Source organism: Toxorhynchites rutilus, chromosome 3 (assembly GCF_029784135.1).
Source record: "Toxorhynchites rutilus septentrionalis strain SRP chromosome 3, ASM2978413v1, whole genome shotgun sequence".
Classification (NCBI taxonomy): Eukaryota; Metazoa; Arthropoda; class Insecta; order Diptera; family Culicidae; genus Toxorhynchites; species Toxorhynchites rutilus.
In genome coordinates, this window is record NC_073746.1 from 257,711,426 (window position 1) to 257,723,092 (window position 11,667).

The 11,667-nt window shown below is 33.1% G+C and overlaps 1 protein-coding gene across 8 annotated transcripts in view; it reads right to left on the reverse strand.

Annotated features, from left to right (window-relative positions):
* The window catches only part of LOC129779772 (protein winged eye), a 619,088-nt gene extending 608,940 nt beyond the window's left edge, over nt 1-10,148 (reverse strand). For 4 of the 8 annotated variants that reach the window (XM_055787461.1, XM_055787459.1, XM_055787457.1 and 1 more), the window contains exon 1: nt 9,807-10,147. The gene's annotated coding sequence lies outside the window, so the exon portion shown is untranslated. Of the gene's footprint in view, nt 1-9,806 lie in introns of all 8 variants that reach the window. The other 4 variants (XM_055787466.1, XM_055787465.1, XM_055787464.1 and 1 more) reach the window with 2 other exon arrangements.
* Between the last annotated feature and the right edge of the window lie 1,519 nt (nt 10,149-11,667).

Consider the following 11,667-nt stretch of genomic DNA (forward strand, 5'->3'; position numbering starts at 1 on the left):
CCCTTTCCCGTGTTAAACACCTATTTCCACTTTACGTTAATCGAAAGCTACCCAAGAAACCCCTTCTGGAGTAAATATTCCGCCGGCACTGCGGACGAAAATGTATCGATTTTGTGTCGAAAATAATCCTTGTCTCGATTACCTCAACCATGTTGTCGAGATTTACTGACTGAAGCTTTTTTACCTACATCAATTGATGGTGACAATTGAATCTGAGTTCTCTATAGCACATGAGCAAAATAATGTTTTGAAACGGCTGCAATATTGAGAGCGCTAAAAAGTTGTTTAAAGAAATAGTTTTGTTCGACAACAATTTTGTTCTGTTAGTCTGTGTTTTCAGCTACCAAACCAAGCAATTTTATATAAAATCGTCAATTTAAACAAAACAGCAAGACGCTGGAATTGACAGAACATTCCACTTTACTAGAACACTTTGAAAAACGTAAGGAGAATATCGTTTCCTGTGCAATTCCATACAAAATCAGCCGAAAAACAGTTTTGACGCGACCCTCTTGGGTTTTATTGAAACTTGGTACTTATGAGCAATTCCAAATGAAATCGACAAATGACAAAACATGAGCATTTTTGATTTTTTTGACTCAAGCGTAACTTTTGAAAAGGGTGTATCGATTTTAGTAGGAGAAATCTTTGATAATTTATATCTCAAAAACTGAGAGTCGTCCCGAAATAGTGTCTTATAAAGAGTTATAGAGTATTGATGTCTAAACATGAAAAAAATATACACTGAGAAAAAAATTAGTACTCTTTTTTTTATTTACAAAAAAAAACTTGAATTTGCAATATCCTAAATACATATTTTTTAATTTTTTTTTCATTTTTCCATATAAAATAGAAGTCATATAGAAAATTTAAAAATTGGGTCCAAATTGGTAAAACTATTTTTGACGAACTTTATTTGAACATCGATTTTTTATGAATTTTCGAGACTTTGAATTTTTTTATGTTAACAATCATTTTTAGCCACAAATTATGATTCCTGATGTGATTTAAAACAAAAAAGCTCATTATAAATCTCCTTCTAAATACAACCATTCTCGAGATGTTTGGAAACATATTTCTAATTTATTGTCTTTTTTATAGTAAATGTACCCTTTTAATATGTTTGTCGTGTTATACCATCATGTTCATGAAATTTTATGAATTTGCTTATAATTTCCAACAACTTTTCTAAATACATCATCATGGTGAAAATATATGTTTAGGAGTTACGTTGAAAATCATTTGAACACATGTGGGTTAATATAAAACGTAGCGATATTTAAAAATGTTTTTTTTTATCCTAATACAAACTTTTAACATGTTATACATGTTGCACCAACAGAACACAACATTTATAAATGGAAAAAATATAATTCTCTACAATTTGGTCAAATAATTCCTATATTTATCTGAGTTTAAGAGATACTAATAATAATACTAGAATTTTTAGCATGTATTTTTATCAACTAACAATTTTGTTGTATATAATTTAATTTTTTCATTATTTTCTTATATTTCTATACACATTATGATAACTTACTGCATTGTCGTTAGAGTACAACTTTGCTGCTACTTCATTCTCGGATACAGGTACAAAAGAATGATACTTTTGGGTACCTGGAATTTGTTTGGTGTTATCATACATGCTACTCAACTCTTCCACACCCTGATCATATTCTTCTTGTGACATATATGAAAATGACAATTTTGTAAGATAGTCTTCTTTTCGCTTGCTAGCCCAGTCAAATAACGTTTTTGCACTCGTAATCGGATGTTCATGCTGCCTAGCCAAACTAGCTCTTGTTGCCATCCGTTTTAATGTACCACCAATTGCATCACAAGGTCCTTTGCCGTGTGTTGCAAAAAAAATGCCATTTAGCGTCAAGGTCGTATTTCGATTTAAACTGACATAAACTCGCAAAAATTTTCCTTTTTTTATACTGGGATGCAGCACCATCCGACATGAATTTTATTCTTTTTACCTGCATTTGTTGTTTCAAAAATGTTACCAATTTAGAAATAAATACTTGCATAGCTATTGTGTCATGACTTAAAACTTCAGATATAACTACAAAACTTAAATTTACCAGAGAACATTTTTCATCTCTATATTATACAACGAATGGATGGATTGTTGCTTGATCATTGTTCCAGTGATGACTTTGAACTTCATCTTGAAGCACAAATGAATAATTTTCGGAAAAATCGCAAATCACAACAACCTCATTTTCTTGCAAATTAGCTTTTATATTGTTAAGAAATGTGGACTGTTGTGTTTTAATATAATCATGAGTAAGTAATTTTTCTATTTTTTTCGCAAAAATACGATACAAATTCTTCCACCGGTTTTACAAGAGTTTCTATGTCGCATCGATCAGTAGAAATCCATTGTGCATAAGTAATTTCAATTAAATTGCGTTCCTGACGCTCATCTAGAAACCAGTTTCCAAACTCGTCAATTGTTGGGCATTTTTTACATTCACGAAGGTAACAGTATTTTGATCTATTTGATATGTTACATAGTATTTTTTTCCATATATTCTTTGCATTCAATGTTAAAGGAATATTTTTTGAGACTATGAAGCATAAGATTTACATTTTCATGGAATGTACAAACACAAACGTTATGATTTCCTGAACTACTCAGCAATTTGCAATGCTTCGGACGCATTGATGCAAAAGAGCTAAATCCAATTTTGCAATTTGGATTAAGTTTCTAAATCTGTTGAAAGTTTTCCGTAATGATGTTATTAATAACCTTTTTTGGATGTGTTGACGCTTTCCATCTTTGGCTACAGAAACATAGTCTCTTTCTCCAGGTAATGATCGACTGATATCGTCGTCATTATAAAATTACGAAACATGATTTTTAACATCTTCACTTAAACTTGGTCCATATTTGCTATGTGGTGTCGACAATACACCTTTTTCATTTGCCAGTTTTTTGGCTTGAATTGCCATATATTTATTAACGTCAAATTCTTCTTCCATTTTATGCATGGACCAAGACTTAGGCAAAACTGTTAAAATTCTAACTTTTTCTGATCTTGGTCTGTCTGTGTGGTCAAATTTCTCTTTGAACTGATTGATAATCTCATCAAACTTTTTTGCCTTTTGTTTAATGTTCGACTCTTCGTCTTCCTCATGTGAAAAGAAAAATAGATTTCTTTTAATACCTTTAGAAATTTCTTTGAATTTTTGTTCGGGGTAACTAGCCTGTCCAAGTCTTTTCGTCATTATTGGTGAAACGTTAATACCGGCGATTCCCTTGTTGAATAGCTCAATGTTGTACGCTCGGGAATACTATGGTATATTGCTGTTTTGGGAATCTTGCGAAGATGCTGAAACGACTGAAACTATTGATGGTACTTCTTCTAAAGTATTACCTACTGCTGTACTGATCTGCTCCTCAGTATTACACTGCTTTGGTTTGGAAGAGTATACAGATAAACGGCATGATCCGCAAATTTTTAAAGATGTATATAAAAGGATATTGCATCCCATTGACTTAAGTTTCTCAATCATTGACACGGTTAAGAAACGTTTTTCAGATGAACATTTCTTACCGTTTTTCGGAAGCGGTCTACAACACGAAAAAAAAATTTTGTAGTCCTCTGTGGTATACTGTTATTCAGTCTATTTATAAGGAAGATTGTTCGACAGATGAACGATGTTTGAATATGAGTAACTTTATAAACATTATAGAGGTACCTTAAAGATACCTGACATTATATACCTATACAGAGGTAGCTTAGAGATACCTGACTCCAGGTTTGATCTAGGCATAACGTAAACAAGTTAATTATATTTGTACACATAACGTCCGGTTGAATCAACAAGGTGTATTTGTTGTTTGGATTTCAATTCTACTGTTCGTGTTTTGATTGTGTAACACGAATAATATGTTAAAAGTTTTTATTAAGATAAAAAAAGATTTTTTAATATCGCTACGTTTTGTGTTAACCCACATGGCTTCAAATGTTTTTCAACGTAACTCCTAAACATATATTTTTACCATAATAATGTATTTGGAAAAGTTGTTGGAAATTATAAACGAATTCATAAAATTTCATGAACATGACGGTGTAACACGACAAACATAGTAAAAGGGAATATTTACTATAAAAAAGACAATAAATTAAAAATATTTTTTTAAATATCACGAGAATGGCTACATTTAGAAGGAGATTTTCAATGAGATTTTTTGTTTTAAATCACATCAGAAATCATAATTTGTGGCTAAAAATGATTGTTAACATACAAAAATTTGAAGTTTCGGAAATTCATAGAAATTCGATGTTCCACAAAGTCAAAAATAGTTTTACCATCTTGGACCCATTTTTTTAATTTTCTACATGACTTCTATTTTATATGAAAAAATAAAAAAAAATAAAATAAAAAATATGTATTCTGGATATTGCAAATTTAAGTTTTTTTTTTTTGTAAATAAAAAAAGAGTACTAATTTTTTTTCTCAGTGTATATTTTTTCATGTTTAGACATCAATACGCTATAACTCTTTCTAAGACACTATTTCGGTACGACTCATAGTTTTTAGATATAAATTATCAAAGATTTCCCCTACTAAAATCGATACGCCCTTTTCAAAAGTTACGCTTGAGTCAAAAAATTCCCAATTGCTGTGGAAAACTCATATTTCCTCCAACCCAAACGGAATACAAACTTTCATTCGAATCAAAAATACATGTTTTTAAAATCTGCATTTTTTGGACGATTTCATTTGGAATTGCACTTATACCAAAAATCACAATTTACATTATCATATGACCAATTTTAATCACGACTGCGTATTCAAAATCATTGATTTTTTTTTTCAAAAAAATTGTAACTCAAAATCCCGATATCTGATTGAAATATGACTTTTGACAAAGTTCTTGGAAAATTTCTGAACTATCTAGGAAAAATAGCATTTTAAATGCGCTGTTGAAAAATCTTACTCAAAAATTGAATTTAATATTAAAAACATTTATACCTAAAAAAGTCCTCCCTTCGATATTTTTTATATATTTTTATTGTATAACCCTTCTTATTTAACAAAGTTTGACATACAGTGGATCCATGGCAAACTCACCAAAATGGGGATATTAATTTTTGAAAATTTATGATATTTCAACGCTTTGTGAAATCGTAACCATTAAAAAAAATAACATAAAAATGGAACTTACATACGATTCAACATGTAACAACCATTCTCGAGATATAATCAATTTAATATAATTGAAATCATATTCGCGAAATATTAGAAAACACATAGAGGAAGGTGGCCCTGGTGCGACCCCCTAAATTGCAACAGCCATTCTTCACATAAAATTTTCGTTTTTTGGCAACGTCGGCATGAAAATGAATACTATAACTCCTAAACTATGTTTTATAGTGGTCGATGTGGTTCAAAAAGGGTAAAACAGAGACTAAATCGGAAGGTCCATTTTTCGACACCTTCAAAACCGGCCTCCCCATGGTCCTGAGCCGGCAATGTACTTTTTCAGCGAATCTACTCCCAATTGCATTATATTGGTAATGGATGAAAATAACGGACAAGCGGAAAACGAATATAATCTTGTTTCGATTTCCGGTTTGCTGATAATGGCTCTAAATGACCAATAATGATGGATACCCTCTACGATGTGGGTATTGGGTGAAAGGGCTATAACAGCGGAAGTCGAATATCGGATTCCAATGCCATTTTGCAAACGAAGATGGTGGCTTCCGGTTCATCGAAAAATCAACACTAATAGACCGGAAATGAAGTTAGAGGAGTTCAGTTAGACATGTGTTAAAGCGAGACGAAGAAAGTATTAAAGCGAAATTACGGTAGTGAAGAACACATACACAAACGGCATTTATGTTGTTCATGATGTAGTATGTTCTCCAAGTCAAGTCTATTCAGTTGATACACGTATCCCAATCAACATTCAAATAATCAAAAGGAAGGTGATCTTTCATTCGATATCTATATGCGGGAGTTGCATGGAAGAACGTAATTGGCCATTTTAAGACTGCGGCCATCATGGATTTGTTTTTTTCATGATCTACTGTGTTCTACTAGTGAGATCCATCTATTTGACACCCATATTAATGGGGTTGTGAAATATATATACAGTTGAGTGGCAGCGAAAATGGTCATGTCAAATTTCAGAAACCGACCATGTACATTTTGTTTATTGGTCCAAAAAATGACCTGTGCCAAGTTTCAGCTATATCGGACATGATTTAGGGGTGCCTCAAAGCGCTCAAAGTTTTAATTTTTTCATCCTCGAAAACCTTCCAAGGGTGGAGTAAAGTAAATACGGAAAATCGAATTTTTTTTTTCGATGCGAAATGACTAAAAAGAATAAAACCTCGAGATCTGTTCTATCGGAAAAAAAAATTTTGGCCGAAAATCGACTTTTTGGGACTCAGCCTGCATGGCCAAAAATTCAAAGCTCTCAGTGTCTTGAGTCACCCCTAAATCATGACCGATGGAGCTGAAATTTCATTTTTTGGACAAATAAACAAAATGTACATGGCCGGTTCCGAAATTTGACATGACCATTTTCTCTCATACATCCATTGCCACCCTAATATACAGCCATTCCATGCCGAACCGATATACAGGTGGGACTCGATTATATATAGTCGACCATTTTTTTTCAACAATTATTTTCAAATCCTATACATAATCGAATCTCAAGAAAACAATTTTTTCACTAATGTATGAATGTCAAACATTAATAGAAAAATAGCTTTTTTGTGATTCGATTATGCATGGATTCGTAAATTAACGTTGAAAGTGAAATTGCGATTATATATAATCGAGTCCGACCTGTAATGAGTCCCAGATTTTCGTGAGCAGTGGTAGTTTTGTTACTTATCGCAAAATATTAGACTCGCATTCTCATTTTTTTTTTTTTTTTGTTAACGTCGATCATCCGAATCGGTCCAGTAGTTGTTATGAATTTTTGTGGTTGAAAAAAGGGGTAAAAATTGATTTTTCGAACTGTCGGTTAATTTTAAAAATCATAACTCAAGAACAAAAAATTACACCTCTCTGTTTCTTGGATGTTACGTAAAAAAAACCTCAGCTTTCAAGAAAATATATAAACAAATATAGCGCCCTTGGTCCCGAGACCATGTAAACTATAAAAAAAGAAATACAATAAAAAATAACAGAAACAAAATAATTTTTTTCTTGACAATATAGTATTTTTCGAAAAAGACTAGTATATTGGCTTCAATTTGATATCATGATCGTCTAAATCAGTAGTTCAAAAGTTATAAATTGTTGAAAAATATCATTTTTGGAAAAAGGGTAAAAAATTGTTTCTAGATTTTCACAGTTTTGCTCTTTTTCGCAAGGGTGACCATTCCGATTTGATTTGTTTCTGTTGATTGTATTTGTTTTTTGTATAGTTTACATGGTTAAAGATAGAGAGCGCTATATTTTTTATATTTTTTCTTGAGAGCTGAGGATTTTGAACAGAGATGTGTTCTATTTCGTTTTTGAGTTATGACTTTTCAAAGTTAATATGTTTTTAGTCTTCGCTCGATATTCCTATGTGATGTGACTACACTAGATCTATGCGAAAAGAATTCCTTTTTTTTTGCAAGCGTATTTTTTTTCAAAGAAGACTAGCTCATTGACTTCATTTTAATACGTCGATTATCTGTGATCAATATCAAAATCTTATCGATAGCTCAAAAGTTATGAGTTTTTGAAAATAATCATTTTTGGAAAAAAGGAAAAAAATCTTAGAAACACTAGATTGGTTTGTCATGGAATGACTGTCTATCGCCATTTTATGGTGGCGGCCATTTTGGATTTGGATTTTTCGTAAATAACTGTGTTCTACTAGTCAAGCTCTTTCATTTGAAACCCATATTTATGGGGTTTTCCGCCATTTTGTAGCGAGCGCCATTTTCAAGATCATGGAATACGCAGTTTTATGATGACAGCAGCGATAAAGGTATGTTCAAAATTTCAGATCAATCGGTCAACAGGAAGACGGTCAAATTTCTAATTTTCACTGTATATAGTCGAAGTCAGAAAAAAAAATTTGTTAGACAATCCTGTTTTTCCGTAAAATTTAGTACAGGATACAGTTGTGAAACATCTAAATTAGATGATTTTAATATCATTTTGGAAGTGAAATACTTAAAATATAGTGGTTTTGAAGAAGTTGTTATTAATTTTATCCCAAAAATTCATAATAAACTTTGTTGTGTCTATCAATAAAATTGAAGCTCTCTAATCGCTCTACAATTTGTTTCTTTGAGGCCCATTTTCTATTTTTCTTCATTCCCTGAAATATCTTGATAAGCAAATCCTGGTGAGAATATCCAAATCTTCAAAAATCACTATTTTTACTCCACTGTACTTATAAAAGCCAATTAACGTTCACCTTAACGTTAAAATATTACATTTTCCCTTGAAATAGGTCATATTTGAAATATAAAAAAAAACTGTATATAATCGAATCATATACATATGTATAATCGAGTCAGTATATAATCGAGTCCGACCTGTATATTGTTTTTCATGTTGCATCGCATGTAGATTCCATTTTTATGTAACTTTTCTTAAGTAGTCACGATTTCACAAAATATTAAGATTTCATAAATTTTAAAAAATTGATATCTTTATTTTGGCGAATTTGCCATTGCGATGGAAACCTTTTCCCATTTAACAAAGTTTGACGTATAGTGGTCAAACTTTGTTAAATGGGAAGAGGGTTCCAATAAAATATCCAAAAAAATATCGTGTTGTTTTGAGATATGAACGTTTTTGATATTAAATTCGATTTTTGAGTAAGATTTTTTAACAATGCATTTAAAATGTTATTTTTCCTAGATAGCTCATTAATGTTCCAACAACTTTGTCATTCTAGATTTATAGTTACGATTTTTTGAAAGAAAGATCAATTATTCTGAATGTGCCCTTTTAAAAAACCTTTCGTAATTTAAATTGGTCATATGATAATGAAAATTGTGATTTTATGTAGTTTCCATCATAAGTACTAAGAACGGAAAAGGTCGGGTCAGCGACCGTGGCATAGAATTGCTCTAGATTCATTATTTTCAGAGCAACGGAAACGATACTAACCTTCAACGAAAACACTAAACAACCCTTCAAAAAACTACGATTGAATATTTCCTGAATCACTCAGGTTTACTATTTTCAGTGTAAGATTCGCCAAGATTTACCCCACTTGTGTACCCAACTCAATCTCCAGAAAACTCCCCCTCTCAATGTGTCATCGGCGGTTCACTGGCAATATAGGTTAGTCACTCTCACTCGATACCCAGCGAAAAGTCTCACTCCATGTAGCTCTCTCAGAAAATCATGCACGGCCAGCAGAACACCGACGGGGGTAAAATCCATGCTGGTTATACCTCTCACCAACACTTTTTGGCGCGAAACAAGTTCAAGGTTATCATCTGCTACACTGACATCGCATCGCGAACGGAGTCGAGAGTGCGTCGATCGGAACTCGGTACATTCGTCGAGAGTGCTCACATCGTTGGGGTAAACAACCGACTTCCCACCATTCCGAACGTCGGCTTCAACGAATCCCTTCCACCACGTGCACACTAGTTTCCACCCACACCCTGTGGTGGATGAAAAGGGTATCGCATTGCTTTCAACTTTGACCGCGCACTAGCCTGGGCGGGAGAGAAATAGCTCGTACGGAATGGATCAAATTCTGATGCGTAATTGTGAGTACTCTCCCGAAGAAGAGTTTTCGCGAAAATGTGCACTAGAGTATTCTAGAAGCATTCCATAATTATAAAATATCACATCAAAATTACCTGCTTCTGGAAAATACGCTCATAAGCCGCGGTTCTCTGTAAAACAGGTAAACATACGGAATTAAAGCATCACTGTATGGATCACTTTCACGAAGCTTTAGTCGGAAATTTACAAAGCTTTATCGTAAAGCACTTTTCTTCGCACCACCGCTATCCTCAGATCCCATGCGATTGAAGAAGTTTCCTGATTCATTGAAGGATCAGAACTTTCACTTTAACACACTCTTCGGGTCCGCGATGCTTACGGCGGCACATAAACTAGGCCGCCACAGGAACGATTATCAAGATGGTTCTATCACACGTTGCAGTTTTTCCAGGACTGCACCGAGGAGGCTGCTTACCAGGATGCACTCAGAAGGAGTGTTATGACGGCTGCAGCTGCAAAGTACAACCCGACTGCGGGAGAATTTTTACCAATTTGACTGGAGAGAAAGTGAGAGGAGCGAATGAATCAACTATTTTGTTCTCTACTTATGCAGAATGTGCCAGAAAGCACCAGAGGACACGTGACACTACACGAACGAGGACGCTGTACCCGTGGGACGGTCCCCGTTCGGGAACAGTTGGCCCCACGACTTTGGGGAATAGATGTTTCATGACCTATGTAATTTTGTTGTTTCATTAGAATATTGTTACCTTTCTTACATTCAATGTAAGGCACGATTTTGCTTGGTTTCTCATTGAACGAACAACGGGTTAAACTATTACGTTAGGGAAACGCTGTTATGGAATAGCCCAATCAGAAATTAGTCTTTTTCTCGAAGTTGTAAGCAGTGAAGTAAGCGTAATAAATCCTTTAAACCAAGTGCTGTTGTTTTTTGAAAAGCCAGCGGTAATTAACAATCCCCTGACTCTAAACTTAGAAAAAATGCACATTGCAAATGTCATGTTGATCATAATTTCATAAATTCTCATCCCATTTCACACTCATTCCAGAAAGAGACCATTATGTACCAAAAAATGAACGTTTGATTAAGTTTTAGGACAATATGTGTAACATCATCTGAATAAACACTGGTTATATCTTTAAAACATATTTAGTTTTTATGCACCAACTTTTGAGCGCGTTGAAAAAACTGCTATATTATGTTTAATTTTTTTTTTTAATTTTTTTTTCTTCGCTATTTTTAAGTCTTCTTGAGATATCTCTGCACTTGCTCAACCAAACTTCAACGTCTTTATACCATTGAATGGATAATTAAATAAATGAAGACCAGTAGGTAGACCTATGTTTCATTTTGTAATTTATGAAAAACAAGCATTTGGAAAATAGGTATTTTAAGGCGTTGTCACGTCACGAAAATAGAGCATGTTCTTTAGTATATCATAAGAACTTGAGATCATTAGATAGTCATAAGAACTTAACATTTTTTTAACTTTGTTTATTCTTAGCAAACAATGAGGGTTAAAAAACTCCAAACTTTGACTAAGATCGGTCCAAAAATAGAGAACTATGTAGTGTCTCAAGAAATTGTTGTCACGCAACGAAACGTATATGATCCATTCCAGCGTGACGTGACAACATTTTGACTCACTACAAACCCGTTTTTTCGTATAAATCGTACGATTTCCATAAAGAAATCGATGTAAAGTTCAAATTGAGAAAATTTCCTACAAAAACCATCAGATGGAGAATATTTTATAGTTAAATTCGCTTGTTGTCAGTCAAATAATTTTGTGACGTGAGAACACCCGACGTTTTGCGATTCCCGACTGTTGAAAATTAAAGTTGTATTTTCAGTTCCATTTCAATACACACAAGTGAATTATTCTATGATTTGTCAAAAATAGATAAACGTAGAATTCAGTATATTCAGTTTTCAAAATTCTTTTAAAAACCGTGCAAATGTCGGCATATCGA